Source organism: Symphalangus syndactylus, chromosome 8, assembly GCF_028878055.3.
Source record: "Symphalangus syndactylus isolate Jambi chromosome 8, NHGRI_mSymSyn1-v2.1_pri, whole genome shotgun sequence".
NCBI classification, from domain to species: Eukaryota; Metazoa; Chordata; class Mammalia; order Primates; family Hylobatidae; genus Symphalangus; species Symphalangus syndactylus.
In genome coordinates this window covers 33,732,505-33,758,471 of record NC_072430.2, presented here as the reverse complement: position 1 = coordinate 33,758,471, position 25,967 = coordinate 33,732,505, and the positions used below count along the sequence as shown (strand labels likewise).

The 25,967-nt window shown below is 36.4% G+C and overlaps 1 long non-coding RNA gene across 1 annotated transcript in view; it reads left to right on the top strand.

Annotated features, from left to right (window-relative positions):
• Positions 1-13,465: 13,465 nt before the first annotated feature.
• The window catches only part of LOC134737440 (uncharacterized), a 90,606-nt gene continuing 78,104 nt past the window's right edge, over positions 13,466-25,967 (top strand). The window contains exon 1 of the long non-coding RNA XR_010122340.1: positions 13,466-14,054. This is a non-coding gene — a long non-coding RNA (uncharacterized lncRNA). The remainder of the gene's footprint in view (positions 14,055-25,967) is intronic.

Below are 25,967 nucleotides of genomic sequence, written 5' to 3'. Positions count from 1 at the left end.
AAATTACATATTTGGCTGGCATTATATTCCCTGTAGTACAACATAGATATAGAACATTTTAATTAACACAAAGTCGCCTCATGCCTCTTTTCATTAAAATGTTCAGTTCCTGACAACCACACATCTACTTTCTGTCTCTAGATTTGCCTTTTCTAGAATTTCATATAAGTAGGTATATCGTATTTATGTCTGGCTGCTTCTACTTTGCCTAATGCTTGTGTGGCATCTTATATTTTTATGTTGGTAGTTCATTCCTTTTTACTGCTCAGAAGTTGTCCATTATATCATAAACCACCCATTTATTTACCATTCACATTTACACTATTTGGGTTGTATCTAATTTGGGGCTTATGAGAATGAAGCTGCTATGTACATTTGAGTAAAAGTCTTTGTGTGAACATACATTTTCATGTATCCTGGAGAAATATGTGGGAATGAGGAAGATAGGTCATAAAGAAAAATTAAGAAATAATGAGACTGTTTTCCAATTTTCCTGTATCATTTTACATCTCACCAACAATGTATGAGTTCTAGTTGCTTCCCATCATTGCCTACATTTGCTGTTTTCAGTCTTAATTTCATAACTCCTAGTGAGTGTGATGTGTTATCTCAATGCGGAATTAATTTTCACTTCCTGAATGAGAAATGTACTCTTCTCATATAATTATTTGCCTTTTGTATATCTTAATGTCTGAAATGTGTAATTTTTTCCATTTTCTTTTTAGAACTAACAAATCCTTTATTTAGAAATAAGCTCTTTATCAGACAAATGTTGCAAATATTTTCTATCCTGTGACTTGCCTGTTCATTTTCTTAACATTATTTTTTGAAGAACCAACATTTTGATTTTCATCAATTTTGATTAATCATTTTTTCATATGGCTTATAAGTTTCTTCCCAGAAAACAAATATTTTTCAAAGTTTTTAATCAAAGATTTTTATATTCTGGACTTCTGCAATTAGGACTTGACATATTTTTTGAAAAATCAATTGATCACATATGTATGTGGGTCAATTTTGAGACTCTTTGTTACAGTAGTTTTATAGTAGATCTTAAAGTCAAGTACCATAAGTCTTCCAGCTTTATTCTTATTTTAAAAATTATGTTTAGTTAGTCTAGACATCTACATTTCCATATAAAGTTTTGAATAAGCTGGTCAGTTTTCATTAAAAAACCTACTAGGATTTGGAATGGGATTTCTTTGAATCCATAAATCAATTGGAAAGAATTGATGTTCTTTTTTTTGTTTGCTTTTTGTATGTTGATTTTGTATCTTGTAACTGTACTAAATTTGTTAACCAGCTCTAATAGTTTTTCAGTGAAATCTTTAGGTTTTTCCAAATATAAGATTATATCATCAGTAAACAAGGATAATTGGACTTCTTCCTTTCCAATCTGGATGACTTTTGTTTCTTTCTCTTCACTGATTGCACTACCTAAAACTTCCAGCACTATGCTGAATAACAGTGATAAAAGTGGGCGTTCTAGACAAGTTCCAGATCTTAGAGGAAAGGCTTTCAGTTTCTCCCCATTCAGTATGACACTAGCTGTCTGTTGTATATGGCTTTTATTATGTTGTGATATGTTCCTTCTACACTCAGGTTTTTGAGGGTTTTTATCACAAGGTGATGTTGAATTTTATCAAATACAATTTCAGCATGAATTGAAAGGATCAAATGGCTTTAGTCCTGTATTCTGTTGATATGATGTATCACATGGATTAATTTGTGAATGTTAAACCCTTGTTGCATCTCAGGGATAAATTCCAGTTTGGTCATGATGAACGATGTTTTTAATGTGTTGTTGAATTTGGTTTACCATTATTTTGTAGACATTTTTGTGTCGACGTTCATCAGAGACATTGACCTATGATATTTTTCCTTTTTTGTTATGTCTTTGTCTTTTTTTTGGTATCAGGGTAGTACTGGCCTCATAGAATGAGTTGGGAAGTATTTTCTCCTCCTCTGTTTTTCTGAGCAGATTCAGTAGGATTGGTATTAGTTCTTCTTTAAATGTTTGGTAGAATTCAGCAGTGAAGCCATCAATCACAGGCATTTTTATGTGGTGAAAATTTTATTATGACTTGATCTAGTCATTTGTTATTTGTCTGTTCAGGTTTTGGATTTCTTAATGGTTCAATTTTGCTAGTTTCTATGTACATAGGAGTTCATCTATTTCCTATAGGTTTTCCAATTGGTTGACATATAGTTGCTCATAGTGGCCTCTATTGATCCTTTGAATTTCTACAGTATCAGTTGTACTGTCTCCATTTTCATGTCTGATTTCATTTATTTGGGTCTTCTCTCTATTCTGCTTAATTAGTCTGGCTAAAGGTTTGTCAGTTTGCTTTATCTTTTTCTAAAAACCAACTTTTTATTTTGTTGATCTTTTGTACTGTTCATGTCAAATTAATCTATTTCTGCTCTGATCTTTATTATTTATTTTCTTCTACTAATATTAGGCTTGGTTTCCTCTTGCTTTTCTAGTTCTTTAAGAAGCATCACTAGGTTGTTTATTTAAAGTTTTACTGCTTTTTTAGGTAGGCACTTATAGCTATAAACTTCCCTCTTTACACTGATTTTGCTATATTGCATACGTTTTGGTATATTGTGTTTCCATTATCATTTGTTTCAAGAAAATTCTCAATTTCCTTCTTAATCTCTTTATTGACCCATTGGTCATTCAGTAGCATATTGTTTAATTTATATATGTTTGTATACTTTCCAAAATTCCTCTTTTTATTCATTTATTCCACTGTGGTCAGAAAAGATGCTTGATATTACTTCAGTTTTGTTGAATATTTTAAGACCTGTTTTGTGACTTACGTGGTGTATCCTTGCGCATGACCCATGTGCTGAGGAGAAGAATGTGTATTCTTTGGCTGTTGGATAAAATGTTGTATAAATATTTAATATCTGTAAGGTCCATTTGGTCCATAGTGCAGATTAAGTCTGACATTTCTTTGTTGATTTTCTGTCTGGATGATCTATCCAGTGCTGAGAGTGCAGTATTGAAGTCTTCAACTATTATTGTATTTGAGTCTATCTCTCTCTTTAGCTCTAGTAATATTTACTTTTCACATATGCTTGCTCCACTATTGGGTACATATATATTTACAATGGTTATATTCTCTTGCTAAATTGATCCCTTTATTATTATATAATGAACTTCTTCATCTCTTGTTATAGTTTTTGTCTTGAAACCTATTCTGTGTCATATATGTATACCTACTCCTGCTCTTTTTTGGTTTCCATTGGCATGGAATGTCTTTTTCCATTCATTTATTTTCAATGTATGTCTTTATAAGTGGAGTGTGTTTTTTGTAGGCAACAGATTTGGGATCTTTTTTTTTAATCCACTCAGCTACTCTATGTCTTTTGATTGGAGAGTTTAGTTCATTAACATTTAATGCTATTTAAGATAAGTAAAGACATACTCCTGCCATTTTATTATTTGTTTTCTGGTTGTTTTGTGGTCTTCTTTACCTTTTTTCTTTTCCTCCCATGTTCCTTTTAGTGAAGATAATTTTATCTGGTGGTTTGTTTTAATTTATTGCTTTTTATTTTTTATGAATCTACTGTATGTTTTCAGATTCGAGGTTAGCATGAAGCTAGCAAATATAACCCATTGTTTTAACTTCATGACAGCACTGATTGCATAAACAAACTCACTAACAAGCAAAAAAAAAAAACTAATAAAAGTTTACAGTTTAACCTCATTTGCCTGCTTTTTTAACTTTTTGTTTCCATTTATATCTTATTATATGGTCTTGGTCTTCAAAAGTTGTTGTAGTTATTATTTTTGATTGGTTCATATTAGTTTTTCTACCTAATATATGGGTAAACATATTTACAATGTTAAAATATTCTGTGGTTTTCTTTGAACTTACTGTTACAGTGAGTTTTGTATCTTCAGATGATTTCTTATTGCTCATTAATGTTCTTTTATTTTAGATTGAAGATTACGCATTGGTATTTCTTGTAGAACAGATCTAGTGTTAATAAAATCTCTCAGCTTTTGTTTCTCTGGGGATGTCTTTATTTCTCCTTCATATTTGAAGAATATTTTTGCTGGAAATACTATCCTAGTGTAAAAGTTTTTTTTTTCCTTCAGCACTTTAAATATGTCATGCCACTCTCTCCTGGCCAGTAAAGTTTCCACTGAAAAGTCTGCTTCCAGATGTATTAAAGCTCCATTGTATGTATTTTTTTCTTTCAACTTGCTGTTCTTAATATTCTTCCTTTATTTTTGACATTTGAGAGTTTGATTATTAAAAATATTGAGTTAATCATTTTGTATTAAATCTGCCTGGTGTTCTATAAACTTCTTGTGCTTGAATGTTGATATCTTTCTCTAAGTTTGGGAAGTTCTCTGTTATTATTCGTTTACATAAAATTTCTAACTCTTTCTTCTTTCTACCTCCTCTTTAAGGCAAATAACTCATGGATTTTACCATTTAAGGTCATTTTCCAGATCTCATATGCATGCTTCAGTGGTTTTTTTATTCTTCTCTCTTTTGTCTCCTCTGACTGTATATTTTCAAATAGCCTGTCTTCAAGCTCACTTAATTTTTCTCCTTCTTGATCAATTCTGCTACTGAGAAACTCTGATGCATACCTCAGTATGTCAACTGAATTATTCATCTTCAGAATTTCTGCTTGATCCTTTTAAATTATTTCTATCTCTTTGTTAAATTTACCTGATAGTATTTTGAATTCCTTCTCTGTGCTATCTGGAATTTCTTTGAGTTTCCTCAAAACAATTAGTTTGAATTTTCTATCTGAAATGTCACATATTTCTGACTTTCCAGGACCATTCCCCGATGTCTTATTTAGTTCATTTGGTGAGGTCATGTTTTCTCGAATGGTTTTGATGCTAATGGATGTTCTTCAGTGTCTGGGCATTGAAGAGTTAGGTATTTATTGTAGTCTTTGAAGTCTGAGCTTGTTTGTAGCCATCATTCTTGGGAAGGCTTTTCAGATATTTAAAGAAATTTGGGTGTTGTGATCTAACTTTTTGGTCACTGCAGCAGTAGTGGCATTAGGGGCCCCCTTAAGCCCACTAATGCTGTGGTACTTACAAACTCATAGATACTGCCTTGGTTGTCTTGGACAAGATCTGGAAGAATTCTTTGGATTATCTGGCAAAGACTCGTGTTTTCTTTCCTTACTTTTGCCCAAACAAATGGAGTCTTTTTCGCTGTGCTGAGTTGCCTGGAGCTATGGAAAATCTGACACAAGTACCTTGTAGCCACCACCAGTGGGACAGCTTTGGGGTCTTATCCAAGTGTTGCTTTCACCATGACCTGGCTACTGCCCACGTTTGCTCGAGGTTCTAGGGCTCTACAGTCAATAGGTGGTGAAGTCAGCCAGCCAGGCATTTTTTTTTCTTTTATTCAAGGTGCCAAGTTTCCTCTGACCCCTGTGCCTGGGAGGGTTCAGAGATGCCATGTGGGAGCCTGGGTCTGGAGTCGAAAACCTTAGAAATCTACTTAGTACTCTATTTTACTATGGCTGCTGGCACCCAAACCACAAGACAAAGTGTTTAATCTCTCTTTTATCACCTTTCCACAGGAAAGGGATTCTCTCCCTTGTGGCCACCAACACCAGAGGCCCACGGTGGTACTGCCAATGTTCACTTACAGCCCAAGAGCTTGGGGTGAATGCTGACGGGCCTCAGAATCACCCTTTAGGGCAGTGGACTCCCCTTTGTCACAGGGCAGGTCTGGAAATGTTATGCCATAGCCAAGGCCTGGAATTGAGACCCCAAGAGCCCACCTGGTGCTCTACACCACTGTGGTTGAACTCATTAAGCTACAAGACAAAGTCCCCTTTTCTCTTCCCTCTGCTTTTCTCAAGCAGAATGAGTGTCTCTTCGTAGTTACCATGGCTAGGAATGTTCTGGGTCACACCTAAAGCCAGCACATCTCAGAATCTCACCAAAGGCCCTCAATGTATACTACCTGGATATCGCTGTTGATTATTCAGGGCCCGAGGACTCTTTAGTCAGCAGGAGCTGATTCTCACCAGGATTGGATCCCTCTCTTTAAGACAGTGCTTTCCCTTCTGACCCAGGATGTGTTTAGACATGTTTTATGAGAACTAGGGCCTAGAATGTGAGCCTCACAACTCTGTTTACTCTCTATCCTACTGTGGCTCAGCTGGTATCCAAGTTGCAAAACAAAATCCTCTTCACCTTTTCCTCCCCTCTCCTCAAGTGGAAAAAAAAAAGTCTCTTTTGGAGCAGCAAGCTGCACTGCCTGGTGCTGGGAAAGGGATGGTGCAAGCACTCCCTGAGCTGGCCTGGCTGATGTCTCACTTGATAATATGCCCCCCAACTTCACTGGCTCTGAGCCCAGAACAGTACTAGGAGTAGCTTAGGAATTGCGGTTTGTGGCCTAGACTGTCTTTCGAGTTTATTTAGGACCCTGTGTCATATTAGTTCATAGGGGCAAGGCTCGCCAAAACTCAAGTTCAGACCTCTAGATGGGAAATTTCCTTCTGACTAGGGCTTATTGAAATACTCCTTCTATTGGCATCAGCTGAGTTCCGTCTAATATTGACAGCACTAAGTTCTGATGCAAAGTTCTACTATCACTGTGTTCTCTCTCCCCCAACCACACACATTCTCCACTTTGCCCAGCAACTGCTGGAGGCTGGAGGAGGGGCAGCACAGACAGTTCAAGATTGTCTTTTCTACCCTCTTCAGTGCCTCTTTCAGCAAAATGAAGTTAAAAACCAGGTACTGTGATAGATCATTTGATTTCTAGTTTTGTGAAGGTGCTTTTCTTCTGTACGTAGTTGTTACATTTGGTGTTCCTGCAGGGAGGATTATCTGTGGAGGCTTCTATTTGGCCTTCTTGCTCCACCTCCTAAATTATTTCTGTATTCATTCTATGCCCAACAACAGTTATAATTATTGCATTTTGCAAATTTTGTCTTTTAAATTAGATGGTAGAAAAAAATGTGTTACAAAAGAATCTCTTGCCCTATGTTTGTACCTATGTAATTAACTTTTAATTGTGATCTTTAGCTCTCCATATGGATTCTAATTATTCTCTAGTGTACTTGCATTATAGTCTGAATGACACTGTTTAGCATGTCATGTATGGAACCTCTGAGATTAATAGATTTTCTCACTTTTTGTTTTTTTTGGAATGTCTCAATTTCTACTTTTACAGAAATACATTCTGCCAGATGCAGAAATATAAACTGATGCTTTAGTTTTTGTTTTTTTCAGAACTTTGAATATGACCTCACACTACCTCCTGCACCTGTGGTTCCTGATAAGAAATCAGCCATTCATCTTACTGAGACTCCTTGTACATGAAGACTTGCTCGTCTCATATTTCCTTCAAGATATCTCTTTGCTTTTGGCTTTCTATAGCTTGTTTGATGTATCTAGATGTGGAGCTTATTAAGTTTAACTAACTTGAGGTTCGTTGTGTTTCTTGCATGTGTAGATTATTTTTTAAATCAAAATTGAGAAGCTTCTATTTATTATTTTTTTAAATGTTGTTCGCATCTTCTTTTCTCTTTTTCTCTTCTTCTGGGATTCCCATCCTATGTATTGAAACATTTGTAATTGACCTAGAGGTCAATTACACTTTTCTCAATTTTTTCATGCTTTTTTTCTTTTTCTTTCTCAAACAGGATACTCTTTAATTCTCTGCCTTCTAGTTTTTTTTTATTATTGTGCCTTTTTTAATTTGCAGTTAAGAATTACTAGTCAATTGTTCATTTTACTAATTGCAATTTTTAATTCTGATATATATATATTTGTAAATTTCTTTCTTGATATTCCCTATTCCTTGAGACATCATTCTCATACTTTCCAGTATTAACTGAATTGTGTCCTCTCAAAATTTAAATAATGAAGCTCCAACCCTCAGAATGACTATATTAAAAATAGAGAGAAGACACAGCTTTGAAGGTGATTAAAATTAAATGAGGTCATAAGGATTGTTCTTACCCAGTAGGATTGGTGCCCTCATAAGAAGAGAAAGACACACCAAAGCACTTCCTTTGATGTGAAGATACAGTGATAAGGTGGCACTTTGCAGGCCAGTGCATTGATTTTGGACATTCTGTCTCCAGAACTGTAAAAGGAAAATTATGTTTATGGTATTTTATTATGGAAGCCCAATTAAGACAGATTTTTATATCAAGCAGTGGGATGCTGTTGTAACAAATACCTAAATATTTAGAAGCAGCTTTAGAACTGGGTAACAAGTAGAGGTTGAAAAGTTTTGAGATGAATGCTAGAAATATGAACTTTAAAGGCAATTCTAGTGAGGTCTCAAGTAGAAATGTGGAACATGTTTTTGGAAACTGTACAAAAGGTTCAGTTTTCCTTGGTACAAAGCAGAAAATAACTTGGTTGAACTGCATTCTAGTGTGTGGAAGGTTGAATTTGCAGTGATAAAATTGGATATTTAGCTGAGGAAATTTCTAAACAGTGTTGAAGAAATGACTTTGCTTCACTTTGACTGCTTATGGTAAAATGTAAAAAGAGAGAGATGAATCGAAAAAAGAACTTTTAAGCAAAACAAGAAGAACTTGAAAATTTGGAAAATTCTCAGACTATCCAAGTTGCAAAAGTGAGAGAGGTTATTCTGAAGGGAACACTAAGGGTGTGACTAAATAACCATTTGATAAAGAGATAACTGTTGTGACGCACGGACTTAATTTTAGCCATTTTAGCAAAAACCAGGAATAGAGATGGGATTATATCAGCAAAGACATTGCCAGTTGGGAGGAAAGAGGACAGAGAAAGCAGGGTAGAATTAAAGAAGTCTGTAGAATTCATGGATTCTATAGGACTGGAGCTATTCAACTGAGAATGTGTGCTGTTCTTTCAGGAACTGCAAGAATGGCCCTCGAGGCAATTCAAAGATCATCAGGGCTACCACTCTCGCCGCCGCGGCCCCAGGGAAGAAGGCTTAGAACATATCTCAGTTTCAAAAGGTGAGGTCACCTCTTTAGATTCAGTGGGCCAGAATGACCCCACTCAGTGCCTCATGGGCAGGACCACCTTTGCAGGGAGAGCCACATGGTTGGGACTCTTACAGAGAATTTGATGGATGGGGCCTCCCTGGAAAACCAGGGGACACTGTTACCACAATTGTCCTGGAGTACAGAATATTGAACCAAAAAGAATTATTGTCAAGCCTTAAGATCTAACAGAAATTGTATTCCTAGGTTTTGGACTTGCTTGAGACCTGTCACCCCTTCCTTTCTTCCACTTTCTCCTTTCTGAAATGGGAATATTTATCCTATGCCTGTCCATCAGTGTATTTTAGAACCTATCTCTTATCCTGTTTAAAAGGTTCACAGTTGGAGAATTATTCTGAGTATAAATTATACCTCATTTCACCTGTAACTTATTTAGATGATATTAATTGAGACTTTAATGCTAGAATGAGCTAAGGCTATGGGGATTGTTGGCAATTCATAGATCATCAAGGCCGCCACTCCTACTACTGACCTGGAGAGCAAGGCTGTTGGGATGGAATGAACATATTTTTGCATAAAAGAAGAACTTAAATTCTGAAGCACCAGCTGAGGGAAGACTATGGACTAAATTGTGTTCTGGCAAAATTCATGTGTTGAAGCTCAATCCCCATGTTTCCGTACTAGAGACAGGGCCTTTAAGGAATTGGTTAAGGTTAAATGAGGTCATAAGGATGGATCCCATATGTAATAAAAGTGGCACCCTTATAAGAAAAAGAGGAGGCACCAGAGTTTTCTCTCCACCATGTAAAGACATAGTGAGAAAATGGCCATTTACAAACTAGGAAGAGAACCATCCCCAGAGCTCAGCCATGTTGGCTCCTTGCTATTCGTTTTCCAACCTCCAGAACTTTGCTGTTTTTAAGCCATCCCATTTATGATGTTTTGTTATGAAAGACTAACCTGGTTAATGCACTTTTCTTCAGCGTTTTAGACTTGGTTTCCTTTAGTTTTTCTAATGCATTTAACATAGGTGATGTAGTATTTATCTGGCTAGTCCAATGTCTGGGATTCCTCAGAAACAGATTCTATTGACTTGTTTATTTCTTGTGTATGAAATATATTTTGTTGTTTCTTTGAATGTTTTATATCTTTTTGTGGTTGTTGTTAAAAACTGGACTTTTTTTTTTTTTTGAGACGGAGTCTCACTCTGTTGCCCAGGCTCTGCCTCCCGGGTTCACGCCATTCTCCTGCCTCAGCCTCCTGAGTGGCTGGGACTACAGGTGCCCGCCACCATGCCTGGCTAACTTTTTGTATTTTTAGCAGAGACGGGGTTTCACCATGTTAGCCAGGATGGTCTCAATCTCCTGACCTTGTGATCCGCCCCCCTCAGCCTCCCAAAGTGCTGGGATTACAGGCGTGAGCCACCACGCCTGGCCAAAAACTAGACATTTTAAATTATTAAATACTCTAACTCTGAAAGTGAGATTACCCCAGGATTGCAGCTGCTTATAGTTTTTGTTGCTCTTGGTGTGCTTAAGTGATTTTCCTCAACTAATTCAGTAAAGTCTGTGTTATTTTAGTTTGTAGGGCCACTGAAGTCTCTGCTTGCCTAGCCTAGTGGCCGTCTAATGATTGGACAGATATTTCCCTAAGTGCCTAGATCCAATAAATATCCCAGACTTTGCCAAGAAACTTTGTATGTGTTGGGTCATACCACCAATAGGCAGGCAGTGTTTATAACTCTGTCTTATCCTTCACTATTTACTTGTGTAGAACCTCATGGTCAACAGGATGTGAGACCTGAGGGACTTCAAAGGTCTTTACTGTGCATGTCCACAACCCTGATTATAAGTACAACTTGACAATTGTACATGACTTTCTAGATTCCCAGGGATATTTTGTACATTTTCAAAGTCTCCTATGGACATTTAATTCCCACATCTTCATTTTTAGATTTCTTATCAGCATCTTGTTTCCCCAATTATTGTTACTGTTAGGTAGTTGCATTATTAAACAATTGTCATTGATCATTTTTCACTAATGCCCCTGTGAAAAAGACAGTTTACACTGAGAAAAGTCTAATTTAGGTCAAATAATGACAAATCCTGTGAATGAGAGTCCCTAGAGAATTACCAGACATATCAAATAATAGCCATGTTCTGAGAACAGTGTTTGGAGGATTTCCAAACCTGTGTTGTCTACTCCAGTGGCTGCTAGCATTCGGATTTTCACTACTTTTGCAGGGTTGTGGAGCTAGGAAGAAGGAGATGAGAACAGAACAAGCTAACAGGCTTATTTTTCTTACTAAAATTCAACTGTTCTTCCTGAGGTTCAGCTGTTTTTTCTGGAATAAATACTCCTTGTGTTATTGCAAGCTTTCTCTTATATTCCTTATATTCCAGGGTTCTGAAAAAGTTCGAGTTTTAAACTATTTTTTTCAGAATTTGTTAATACTCTTAAGGAGGAGTAGCTTTTAGAAGAGGCTTATTCCACCAACACCACTGATTTCGCATAACAATGTTTTCTATTTTCAGTGTATATGTTGTCCTCAATTTTTTGTGTTTAATTTATTCCTAAGTATTTTGTATTATTGATGCAATAATTTTTCCAAATTTCAATTTCTTTTTTTTTTTTTTTTTTTTGAGATGGAGTCTGGCTCTGTTGCCCAGGCTGGAGTGCAGTGGCGCAATCTCGGCTCACTGCAAGCTCCGCCTCCTGGGTTCACGCCATTCTCCTGCCTCAGCCTCCCGAGTAGCTGGGACTACAGGCACACAGCTAATTTTTTGTATTTTTAGTAGAGACGGGGTTTCACCGTGTTAGCCAGGAGGGTCTTGATTTCCTGACCTCGTGATCCACCCACCTCGGCCTCCCAAAGTGCTGGGATTACAGGCGTGAGCCACCGCACCCGGCCCCAAACTTCAATTTCTAATGGAGCATTACTATTGTATAACAATATATTTAGTTTTTGTAAATATTAATCTTATATCCTTTGACCATTCTAAATTTATTTACTAATTCTAGAGGCATTTTTATAGATAGGTTTTCAACACTCATAAGTAGGTCATCTGCAAATCATCCCAATTTTAATTTCTCCTTTCCAATCTATATAATTTTAATGTATTTTTTCTTGTCCTCTTTTATTGGCTAGATCCTCCAGTTACAATATTAAATAGAAGTAATTAAACAGACATACATGTTTTGTTCCAAATCTTCAGGGGAAGGAATTCAGTTCTTTATCATCGAGTTTGATGGTATCTTTGTACGTTTGGATGACATGTTTAGTAGGTTAAGGAAATTATCTTCTCTTTTAAATTTCTGGAGCTTTTTTTTTAATTAGGTTGGTGTAAAAGTAATTAAAAGTAATGGCAGAAATTGCAATTACTTTTACACGAACTTAATGTAAATGTGTACTGAATTATGTTTTCTTTTTGCATCTTTTGAGATGATCCTATGGCTTTGCTTTTTTAGTACATTGTTTGATCTGTTGATGTTGTTCTGGATGTTTGTGGCATGTTCTAGGTTCTTTGTATGTCTGACTAATTTTGGATCCAAATGTTGTGTATTTTACAGAGATGGATGTTAAATTTTGCCATATTCCTTTAAATATTGTTTGTTGATCTTTGATCTGAACACGCTTAAATTAATTGGAGTCAGTTTAATATTTTTCAGCCTTTTATAGAAAACCTTCTCCAAGATGAGTCAAGAGAAACTTTTAATTACAGAAGGTATACCATTCCAAGGCTCTACCTTTAGGAATAGGTTAAAATTACATAGATGAGTATCAAATATCATTCTGGTTTGACATGAAGTTGCTTATGATGCCCTACGTTTTAAGAAGTCTTTCAACTCTGACTGAGTAAAACATAAGCTATTCCCAGCCCAGTGTGAACTCTGGAAATTGTTCTGCCAACTGCTTTTCAATGGTTCTTTCACCAATCTCAGCTAGTTTAGACTCATGCATGCACAGATCAATATTCAGCTAAAGCCTGGAAGAGTTCCCTTCTACACAGCACCTTTTCTCTCCCTCTGTTCAACACTCTCTTCTCTGATAGTTTATGTCAAGTGCGTCCGTGTGAAGAGACCACCAAAACAGGCTTTGTGTGAGCAACAAGGCTGTTTATTCACTTGGGTGCAAGTAGGCTGAGTATGAAAAGAGAGTCAGCAAAGGGAGATGGAGAAGGGGTTGCTTTGTAGGAGTTGGGTAGGTAATGGAAAACTACAGTAAAATGTGGTTATCTATTGTTAGCAGAGGAGGGGGTTACAAGGTACATGGTGGGGAGATCATAATGAGAGACAGGACTAGCTGGATTTCCTAGGTCGACTAAGAATTCCTAAGCCTAACTGGGGAAAGTGACCACACCACCTTTAAACACGGGGCTTGTAACTCAGCTCACACCTGACCAATCAGGTAGTAAAGAGGGCTCACTAAAATACCAATTAGGCTAAAAGCAGGAGGTAAATAAATAGTCAAATCATCTATCACCTGAGAGCACAGGGGGAGGGACAATGATAGGGATATAAACCCCAGACATTAGAGCTGGGAGTGGGCAACCCCCTTTGGGTCCCCTCCCATTGTATGGGAGCTCTGTTTTCACTCTATTAAATCTTGCAACTGCATGCCCTTCTGGTCCGTGTTTGTTCCGGCTCGAGCTGAGCTTTCGCTCGCCGTCCACCACTGCTGAATGCCACCATCGCAGACCTGCCACTGACTTTCACCCCTCTGGATCCGGCAGGGTGTCTGCTGTGTTTCTGATCCAGGGAGGCGCCCATTGTTGCTCCCGATCGGGCTAGGGTCTCGCCATTGTTCCTGCGCGGCTAAGTGCCTGGGTTCATCCTAACTGAGCTCAACACTAGTTGCTGGGTTCCACGGTTCTCTTCCATGACCCACAGCTTCGAATAGAGCTATAACACTCACCTCATGGCCCAAGGTTCCAAGGAATCCACGAGGCCAAGAACCCCAGGTCAGAGAACAAAAGGCTTGCCGCCATCTTCGGAGCGTCCTGCCGCCATCCTGGGAGCTCTAAGAACAAAGATCCACCTGTAACAATAAGACTTATTGTCCAGAAGAAGAATGTCACAAGGTCGATTGATCAGTTAAGGTAAGTCACAGTGGTGGAATGTTGTAATGTTGGTTAATCAGTTAAGGCAGGAACTGTTTTACTTCTTTTGTGGTTTTTCGGCTGCCACAGACTTCTTGGCTCCTGCAGGCCGTCTGGACATATATGTGCATAAGGTCACAGGGGTTACAATGGCTGAGCTTCGGCTCAGAGTCCTGACAGTTTACTCCATAAATTCTAGTTGCTTTGATCTCCCTGCTCTTTTGGTCTTTGTCTCCCCTACTCAGCAAAGGTGCTATGTTTAGGTTCCTATTCTGTTTGACCTAGAAAATGAGATCAGGCACGGTGACTTATGCCTGTAATCCAAGCACTTTGAGAGGCCGAGGAGGGTGGATCACCTGAGGTCAGGAGTTTGAGACCAGCCTGGCCAACGTGGCGAAACCCAGTCTTGACTAAAAATACAAAAATATTAGCTGGCGTGGTGGCGGGCACCTGTAGTACCAACTACTCGGTAGGCTGAGGCAGGAGAATCGCTTGAACCCAGGAGGCGGAGGTTGCAGTGTGCTGAGATTGCGCCACTGCACTCCAGCCTGGGTGACAGAGTGAGACTCCGCCTCACAAAAAAATAAATCAATAAATAAAAGAAATCGAACAGTACACTGGAAAAATTGTTGGGTTCACTTTAATAGTTTTTCCTTCTTTTACCACTCCTGGTTGCATATCATCTATTGTTCAATGTCTGAAAGTTATTGTTTATATTTTGCTATTTTGCGAAAAGTGAGGGTAAGTCAATTTCCTGTTAATCAGTTGGCAAAAGGGAAAATCACCTTTAATTGTGTTACTAGCCACATTTCAACAATTATTTGACTCAGATTTACTTTATAGTTATTTCCTGAAACTCTCATGCCCAAAAAAGATTAACAGTAAATTTACTCCAAAAGCCCTAAGTTGTTAAAGGGTACAAAAAAGTAGTTAGAAAGAATGAATAACACCTAGTATCTGCTAGCACAGCAAGGTTACTAGTCAAAGAGAATTTAACTATCATTTTAAAATAACTAAGAGAGTATACAGTTAGATTGGTTGAAACACACAGGATACATGCTTGAGGGGATGGATGCCCCATTTATCCCGATGTGATTATTACACATTGCATGCCTGCATCAAAATATCTAATGTAACCCGTGAATATATACCCCTAGTATGTGCACACAAAAGATAAAAAATTTAAATTTAAAAAAAGCCCCAAGGTGATTTTAGTTTATGTATTACTTTCAAAAACTATGTGGCATGTCTCTCATGTCTATAGTGAAGGCAATGGAGCAAAAATAGGATTGAAAACAAGGGTTAGGTTAGTCAAGGAAAAGTGAGCGCTAAATTTCTTAAAAGCTATGACAACATTGCTGAAGAGGTCATGAATTAAAACTAAAAGACTAGCTGATCATTCAAGAGAGTAAATGATCACAGCTCAATGAGATTACTTAGAAGTTCAGGGATAATTAATTTAAAAATTAACAGGCGTACATCATCCAGTCTACAATTATATTCAAAATTTTTGCTTTTAAATATTACAGAAACTTCAATAGTTAAAACTATTAAAAATATTCATGAAAAATATCAAGATGACAAGGAACTCTGAAAAATGCAAATGAATAAATTACGTTCTTACATGCCATTTCCGTGGAGTTGTGTTTCTCTGGACTGAATACCTATCTGCCAGTGCAAATCAGAGACTAGTGTTATTATAAATATTTAGCGTCTGTTTTCCAAGGTACAATGAACAACTTATATCACAGCATTAAGGACATTTCTTATTTACCAAGTGCATGAAGAAAATGAAAGTTCACATTTTAGAGGGAAAGCAAATTCACACCCCGATGCAATGTCTGCTGCCATCCTATGATGTATTTTACATGGCCATTTCCTGCAGTTACTGGTATTCCCTACTGCTAAAGTATGAACACATTTTTGCATCTTTCTGCTTCCCATTGTGTGCTTCATCTCCAGATTTTCACCATGCTTCAGTTACTTATAGGAAAAAATTCAATACCATGATAAGCTGATTTCATAGTTAGAGGTAAACAGAGTACTACAGAAAGCTATTCTGTACACCAGGACAATGCAAGGTTCTTGAATTGATGTTTCTTACAAAATTGTACCACTTAATTCACAAGAGTAACTTAAGTACAAGGCTAAATGCTTTTCACACAGGAGGGGTTTCACAAACACTTGTGGAGTTGAATTTTCTACTGAAAGCAATGCTATGTAGTGAAACAAGCTCAGAGGTAGAAGGGAGTTAGAGTCTAGCTGCAGTTTTGAGTGGCTAAGAGGACTTGATACAGTTGAAAAGTTGCTTGACCTATCTTCATTTCAGTTTCCTTGTTTCCAATAGAAAGAAGCTGACCTGAATCACCTCTAAGATTTTTAAAAATCATTCTAGGAATACAAGAATATGCACCATTTAGATGAGTAAACATTTATATGTGTCTGAAGATGAATAAACATTTATATGTGTCTTGAGATGAATAAACATTTATATATGTTTGCAAGTAGACATTTCTATGTTTCACATGCAAACGTCTATATCTCTTGCCCCAAACACAACTACAATAACTGCTTCACGTAGAAATTTCTAGAAATCTTCGAAGGTATTTCTTTGCAATCCACTATTTTCTTCTATACCTGTTCTCACTCTCAGACTTACTGATGTTCATGCCAATACGCCAATGCCACTCAAAGTTATGGGCAATATTTCCAACATTTCTGTTAGTTAAGAGTTTTAGGTCTCTGAGTCTGTTGCTCCCAATGGTCCATAGAGATTTCAGTGACACATTTCTTTTGCTGATTTCTTTTAGTATTTCTCAGATGAACTTTCCTTTCATATAGGAATCAGAAATAAATCTTTGCTAAGAGGTTGAGAAGGCACCCAGAATAACACAATTTTTCCCAGTATCATTCTCTAACTTACCAGGTGACTTCTTAGACTCACACACTTAAAGAACCATGAAGGATCTGCACTACTAATTTACCAGACATGCCCTCTGTATGCCAAAGTAAGCACAATTCAGTTTTGTTTGTTTGTTTGTTTTTTGTTTTTGTCTCGGTCTGTCACCCAGGCTGGAGTGCAGTGGCGCAACCTCGGCTCACTGCAACCTGCGCCTCCTGGGTTCACGCCATTCTTCTGCCTCAGCCTCCCGAGTAGCTGGGACTACAGGTGCCCGCCATCACACCCAGCTAATTTTTTTATATATTTAGTAGAGAAGGGGTTTCACTGTGTTAGCCGGGATGGTCTCCATCTCCTGACCTCGTGATCCGCCCGCCTTGGCCTCCCAAAGCTGTGGGATTACAGGCATGAGCCACCGTGCCCAGCCACAATTCAGTTTTAAGTCAGAAACTATGCTAAAGATGTGCTCAAAGCAGACTGGGACTTTTCATTCGGTAAAATGCAAATTTTCAAAGTGCATGTAGATTTGACAAGATAGGAGATAACTTAATTAGCAACAACTGAAGTATTTTCATTCTCTGAGTCACATCCGCTGTGACCTTTCAGTTTACTGCTTTCCACTGGCCTTTTCAAATACAGAAGCTTATATGTAATGTGATCTTTAGCAGCAGCAAAGACAGGCACTCTCATAGGAATGAGAATAGGCAGTAGCAGGTGCTTTGTCATTCATGGTGGTAGCCTTGTTACAAATCACAAAGTAACTGGCATGGCATGAAAATCTAAATGACCAAAACCTGCCCTATTCTCAGTAGTATATGCAAATAGGTATTATACACTCTAAATTCTTATAAAATGGTTGTTTAAAAATTGATAGTAATTGTTTTCTATTGCTGAAATAAAAGCCCCTAATCATATTTGCCAGATGTACAATGGTGAGCTCTCTAAACGTGCACCCTCATAAAGGTGAGCTATCTTATTTTAACTTCTATCTTGTAGAAGCTTTTTTTGTGTGTGTTTCAACCTAGGATACATGATGAGAATGTCTAAGAATACGCTGAATTGAGACTTTTACCAATTTTTTGGTAAAACAAATTTTTTATCTCTCAATAAATATATTGATTTTTTTAACCTAATCTCTACACTTTATTTTTGTATGTTTTATAATATCTCAAATATTTTTCCTAGTGAAATATTCACATTAATATTTTAGCTCCAATAGAAAAAGCCTCAAATATTCTTACCTTTATATTCTAGGAAACTAATTAATATAAAAATGTAATTATTGTACTTTATGTTGTGAAGAGATACAACAAAAAAGAAATAAAAAAGCATGGAGATTTTACTTCGTAAATTTAACTTTATAAAACTGTAAAAGACATTATGTTCTTTGTAAGGTAAACTTAAAAGTTAGTGTGTTCTAATTTTGTAACAAATGTCTATAAAAGTAAACTTTAAAAAGTTTTTTATTATTATTATTATATTTTAATTTTTAGGGTACATGTGCACAATGTGCAGGTTTGTTACATATGTATCCATGTGCCATGTTGGTGTGCTGCACCCATTAACTCGTCATTTAGCATTAGGTATATCTCCTAATGCTGTCCCTCCTCCCTCCCCCCACCCCACAACAGTCACCGGAGTGTGATGTTCCCCTTCCTGTGTCCGTGTGTTCTCATTGTTCAATTCCCACTTATGAGTGAGAACATGCGGTGTTTGGTTTTTTGTCCTTGCGATAGTTTACTGAGAATGATGGTTTCCAGTTTCATCCATGTCCCTAGAAAGGACATGAACTCATCATTTTTTATGGCTGCATAATATTCCATGGTGTATATGTGCCACATTTTCTTAATCCAGTCCATCTAAAAAGTATTTTTTAGGTAATTAAGAAATGTCTAAGTAAGTGTAGAAGAACAATTAGTACAGAAACCTTTTTCTTTTGTATAGAGTTTTATTTTTTTCCTTCAAAAATGGGATATTCATGTTTTGTTGAAATGAAAACTCTCTGATCATTGAACACTATAATGCCAATACCACTTGCAAATCTTTTGAAGAGAAGAAACATGGCAACATGCTTTCTTTGTGGTGCTCAACAAAAGACAACTATCGGAGGAAAACATCTATTCAGATGACTTTACTATGATTTTTAACTTTAAGTTTTCATTAGAGCTTTCTCTCGTGACAATACAAGTGGGACAAATGCATGTTTGTTAAATAAATCTGCAGAAAAAATGTTCAGAATTGCTGCATTTAAAAAATAAATATCAGTACCAGCTAAACAGTTTAGAGTAGGCAATTAAAATAATGCATGTTTTGGTATGGAATAAGTGGTCCCGAATTGTCCATTTTGCCTGTCTACATTGACTAAATTACCTTAAAAATTTTTTTAAAAAGGAAGTTGTGTGATCATTATTCCATTCTACATGTGTACTTAGACAAAGGTTGAAGTAAGGCAGAAAGGAGATATTTTAAAATCTAATTCTAAATAGATTAAAAATAGATAAAACTTGTTGAATCAGGATTCAAAACTACCTGACTTATTAAAACAATACTTTGAGTCTTTTAAGACCTAAAACATATTTTTCCCCTGAACACTTTGGCTTTTAATTTGCCAAGGCATGTTTTTGAAGGAAATTTAATCTTCTAATTTCTCATTTACTTATTCTGAAATCATTAAGTTGTTATTTTGTAAAATCTATTTGAATTTCAAGAAAACTTTTAAGAATTTTATAAAGAACTATTTTTTAAGCCACTTTTCTAAAAGCAGGATATTGTGCTTTTTTGCCAAGTACAAGTGACCTTGAACATAATAATTCTACATTTCATTGGAAGAATCCAACTAAAAATAAATTTTAAATTTGTTTTAAAGTTGGTGAAGTAGTTTCTTCAGCCCTCAAACATCAATGTGGATAAGGAGGACAGATACAGGAATTTTTAGCCAGGTGGACTAATCCAACATAGGAGGATTACCAATTAACATTGTTCATAATTGTTAAAGAGAATCAGTGGACACATACTGCATTATTAGAAATTAATAAAATGTAGAAAAATCATGGCACCTTCCTGGAAATCTATATCTTAAAGCTGTAAGAGTTATTGCCACTCACTAGGTTACACTCTATATTTGGTTAATGAAGTATTTCTGTATTTATCATCTCACATTTTAAGATGTTATACTTCAAGCTGAAAATGATATATTTGATTTTCTTTTATTTAGTTTCCATTTTATCCTCAAGGCTTATCTCAACTATAACATTGGACATGTAACCTTCCTCGTCTTATTCAGCCTTCTCTTCAATGAGATCCTATCACAATGACATTCAGTAAAATTCAATTGAACAATAATGTTTCTTTTTTCCCCCCTCTCTCTCACATAGAATTGCTTTTAATCTCCTTGTAAATACTGTAACTTCTTTGGGGAGAATCATTTTTATCTTTTACTGCATCTAGTACACTGTGGATAATACTACTTGCCCTCAATATGTAATTGAATCATTGTACATTCCCTATTTCAATAGCCAAGCTTCTTTCATTTTTCTTATGTTGGGATTATACCATAATTGTAATTTTCAATGAAATCAACATATAATGGTAAAATGACTAAAAGACAATAGGAAGTCTTAGTGATAAAACAAAGGTCCAAAGTTTCCAACTAGCCCACAAGAAGTCATAAACTAATTAAGCTGAATAAATACTTTCCACAAAATTCTGGTGTTGGGAAACAGAATTGTATACATGCCCCTGACTGTTTCCGTAAAAGACAAGGCCCCTGGCTGTTTCCGTAAAAGATGAGGATTCAAGTACTCGTTCAGTCTCTACCCATATGACCTTGACCAAGTCACTTAATCTTTATCGGGCTTCAGTTTCTTTAACTATAAAAATAAAAAAATGGTCTGGATTTTCAGTTTTTCAATTTTTCCTGCTAAAAGCCCCAGGAAAGAGTTTAATTTCACCTAGGAGATGGTAGAGGAAGCTGAAAAGATAGAATTCTGGCCTTCCATTATTTTTATTTCATGAAGAACAATTCCAGCTTTCACCTGAAACATTTTGTTTGCCCGTATGTGTTCATTTAAGAGACGAGTGTATTTCAAAGCTAAAAACAAGTTCATATATTATTAAAATGATTATCTGTAAAAGTCTTTTCTACTTTGAGGTCAGTTAATCTAGGCTTTTGTCTTTAACGTCAAGGAAGCTACTTCTTGAAATATCCTATGGCTTTGGGCTCTACTCTCCTTCCAAGCCTCCATGATCCCCTTTGAAGAAATCTCTACTTTCACACAACAGAATCAGGAACAAGAAAGCTCACAGAAGCCCCACAGTGAAATGTGCCTCTTTATTCTATTCTGAAAAAATAGAGTAAATCAATTGCTTATTCTTAATTTTTTAAATCTATTTTTAAATGTTTTATTGACAAACTCTTTTAATTAGGCCTGTTTCTGTCCAATGGGTAACTTACCAGACTCTGTTAATTCCATTGAACCAAGTTGCTTCCCATTAAGGTACCTAGGGATCAAGCTGTAAATTTTAAGTTAAAAAGGAAAAAGTTTTCCATAGTTATTTCTCCATTATACATTTCTATTGCTTTTAATGTTGTTGATCTACATTTGAGACACAAAGGAACATTTGTACCTTTCACTTTTTAAGTGAAATTTAAATTTTTTAACAAAAACCTGAGAAAGTACTATGCTAGTCTATACTTCATAAACTTACAATCCACAGGAAAAAAGCAGTAAGAATGAATCCTGTGAGTCTTTGTGTGGTTGAACATCCATTCTGCAATTCACAGACTTCTTCCTCTAGTGAAAAATGCACAGGGCATTTTTTAGGCTGTCATTGTATTTTTTCATCAAAAATATATTCATAGATGAAGACAAAATGTTATAAAGGTAGTGTAGAAATTCTTCTAGATGTTTTCTTTTCTTTTCATTAGAACCTGCCACATCCATTGATATATTGATACAGAAAGCAATGTGTTAAACACATACACACATGCATGCATGCGCACACAAACACTCATAGCTGTCAGTGTTAGTCTCATTGCAAACTAAGTTTGTGGCAATAAAATCAATGACATTAAGCATAGAAAATATTAATGGCACTGATAATTATATCACAATCAATTAAGTTTATAGCTTTGAAAATAGCTTTTTATTAAACCTGATGTATATTAATATGACTCTGTGTTTGAAGGGATAACATAAATCTGTTCAAGGGTGTTAGGATGGGAGGAGAATAGAATAAGAGAATCTGGCCAAAATTGTTTTGACTTAAAAATATGCAAGATAACTAACCTTAGGTGAATTTGGAGATCCACAATCAGTAAAATGATGGTAATGAATTAGCCACAGATCTTGACGATCCACAAAAGTTGTAAAATTTCTACTGCTACTGAAACTTCTAAAGATGGAACAGAAATGAAGTGGCAGTGATACATTGGAGAAGGTTGATTTGTAGCAACATCATTATTTAAGGCATCATTGTGCCATAGGACATACTCTAGACTGATCTCCAAGAGAGCAACTTTTAGGACAAGCTCTTTTACTAATTACCTCTTTAAATGTAGATAAGCCTAGAGTTCTCATTAAAAAAAAAAAAAAAAAAAAAAAAAAAAAAAAAAAAAAAAAAAAAAAGCATTAACCTTGGTTCTAGAATGCATTAAAAATCTTCAAGAGGACGTTTCAGGAATGCTAAAAGGACACTCAGTTCAGTATAAGGGGATTTCTTTCAATGGAGTTATTTATAAATAAAATGTGTTGCATTCCTAGTTGATAAGATTCCTTAGAAAGTATTCCCAAACCAGCAAAATGGCCTTTTACTGGAGATTTTGCAGTGTCTGATGGGTACATGCAAAAGATATTTTGCCTCTAGAGTTCTTTCAGAAACTGAGTCAATATAATGCTTAATTTTATCTCTCTGAGCTTCAATTTCCAGATTTGCAAACATTAAATTCAATCCTCACTGTATCTCTAAGATTACTTCCAGCTCCAAATTTATGTAATTATGATATAATTTATCATTTTCTATTGGGCATGATGACTCTATTTCTCCAAATAAATGAAGAGTAATCAATGTTATACTGATAGTGTTATTGATTCCAATTGCTTTTGAGAGTAATGTGATATACAGTATGGACTTTTTCTATATATATATATTTTTATTATAGCTTTAAGTTCTAGGGTACATGTGCACAATATGCAGCACTACTCACAATAGCAAAGACTTGGAACCAACCCAAATGTCCAACATGATAGACTGGATTAAGAAAATGTGGCACATATACAACGTGGAATACTATGCAGCCATAAAAAATGGACTTTTTTAAGTGTGGTATTTGCAGTCAAAGTTTTGTCAAGTCAAAGATAGGATAAGATATAAATACTGCCACAAAGGAATAACTTGGAACCATCATTTTTTCTCTACACATACACACACATCTAGTTTGGATGTAAAGAACACACAGAGCTCAGTAACATATTTTTTCATTTGGGTACAAACTTCAATTTGAAATTGAGGGAAAAGGTTCCAAATAGTAACAGTAATAAAGATAATAATAAATATTATCATTATCAGTAGTAGCCATACCTCTAATGATATTAATAATTAGTATTATTTTAACAGGAAAAATCATTATATAGCATTTACTATTTATTAGAAACTGTTCTATGCACTTAACATATGTTAATTCATTTGTTAATGAATACTGATGACAAGTCTGATATAGGTGCTAATTTTGTCTCCTTTTTAGAGAGAATAACACACAAAATTAAGAGAGTACCATTTACTGTGGTTTACAATATGATAGGCTCTGTTAATTATTTCAAATGCTCCATATTTTATTGAATTCCCACACTAACCATGACTGGTAGAGTGGTTTTTCCATTTTATGGATTTATCCATTTATGGATTTTCCATTTTATGGATGAGGAAACTGAGGCTCCTGTAAGTTAAATAACTTGCTCAAGTGCAATGGCTAGATAATCATAAAGAAGGTATTTAGTCAAATCTATATAACTCCATAATCAGGGCTCTTAACCACTATACTTGGGACTTCCGAGGGTAATTTCTTTTTAATAAATCTAATGATTCAACATCTGTCCAGTGGAGAAGATAAAATTATTAGCAAAAACATGTTTTATATGGTTAATCACAACTCAGGCTTCTTCAGATGTCCATAAAACCATAAAACCACTTCATTTTTTAAGGTAAGGTGTGCATTTGATCCAAAGCTGATCATTCATAGTAAAACTGAACCACGTGAAATTACTGATACATGACCCAACAACAGTGGACTCATAATTTAACCTTATTCATGGTCCTTTTAGCACGTGTTGAGCAATAATTTGCCAACTCAATTAAATATTCCTTGTTGATTGATTGACCAAGAGGAAGCACCCTAGCAGCTAATTTGTATATACATTTTTATTAAATTAGAATTTAGATTTCCCTGGCATTATTATATTTAATGAGTCATGGTTTTAAAGCCAGACTTTGCTTATTCATTTACCATTCCTTACATGACAGGCTCCAAATTACCAAATGTCAGGGCTTTAGAATTTAATAATTTCACCTCCTTGTGTCATCAGACCCTATGTACTCAATATTCTCCTTATAAATCAGACATGGAAGTAAGCCCCAAATGTAAACAACGAGAAGGAATAGGACAGCTACCTAGGGCTGTTCCGATCAGATGTTTATACTACAAGCTCCGATGATAGGAAAGCCCTCATAATTGATTCACTCATTCCCCTGTTCTGGTTTTAAAGCTGCTGTCTTTTCAGCTGTAAATCTTTCCCTCTATACTCGACTCTGTGGCTCTGAGGCTGAGATACTGTAAACTGCATTTCTTTTCTTTTCTTTTCTTTTCTTTTTTTTTTTGAGATGGAGTCTCACCCTGTCACCCAGACTGGAGTGCAGTGGCTTGATCTTGGCTCACTGCAACCTCCGCCTCGTAGGTTCAAACGATTCTCCTGCCTCAGCCTCCCAAGTAGCTGGGACTACAGGTATGTGCCACCACGCCCAGCTAATTTTTATATTTTTAGTAGACAGGGTTTCACCATGTTGGCCAGGAGGGTCTTGATCTCTTGACCTCATGATCTGCCCTCCTTGGCCTCCCAAAATACTGGGATTACAGGCGTGAGCCACAGGGCCCGGCACATTTCTTTCTTTTAGGCTCACTCCTTGGCTTTTGCCAGCAGGGGTGCTAGCTGGGACTGCAGAGCAGTAGGGTGCAGAAGGAGATGGTTCTTCCTGGCTTATTTTCTGATGCTATAAAAAATTATTTTAGCCAGTGCTTTTCATCCAGCACTACCAGTTGACACCAGTAGAAATTGGTTCCAGTTTCCAGTTTCTTCTCCCAATCCCAGAACCAGCCTCCCAGAGCCTCCTCAGAGGAAACAGCACAAACTGTACTGTCCTTTTGCTCAGAGATCTGAGTCCCAGCTTCCTGAGGCCTTTCCCCTTACCTTCTAAGTTCTAACAACTCCAAACTCTACCCTTCTAATTAACCTCAGTGCTAGAAAGTTTGCTATCTTGACTATCTCTGTGCTCATTCAAAGTTCTGGTTTTGCTTTCGATATCCATGTAACCAATTTGCTATAGGGCATTCTGTTTGTTAAGATAACTAGTATGGTTTCTGTCTTCCTGCCCAATACATCCCAAATATTCTGACTAATGTTAATAAGATGTTTCTGGACCGGGTGCAGTAGGTCACAACTGTAATTCCAGCACTTTGTGAGGCCGAGGCAGGTGGATCACCTGAGGTCAGGAGTCCGAGACCAGCCTGACCAACATCCTGAAACCCCATCTGTACTAAATACAAAAAATCAGCTGGGTGTGGTGGTGCATACCTGTAATCCCAGCTACTTGGGAGGCAGGAAAATCACTTGAACTGGGAAAGCAGAGGTTGGAGTGAGCTGAGGTTGCACCATTGGACTTCAGCCTGGGCAACAAGAGTGAAACTCTGTCTCAAAAATAAATAAACAAATAAGTTGTTTATTTGGCATGGAGTTGTTTGTTTA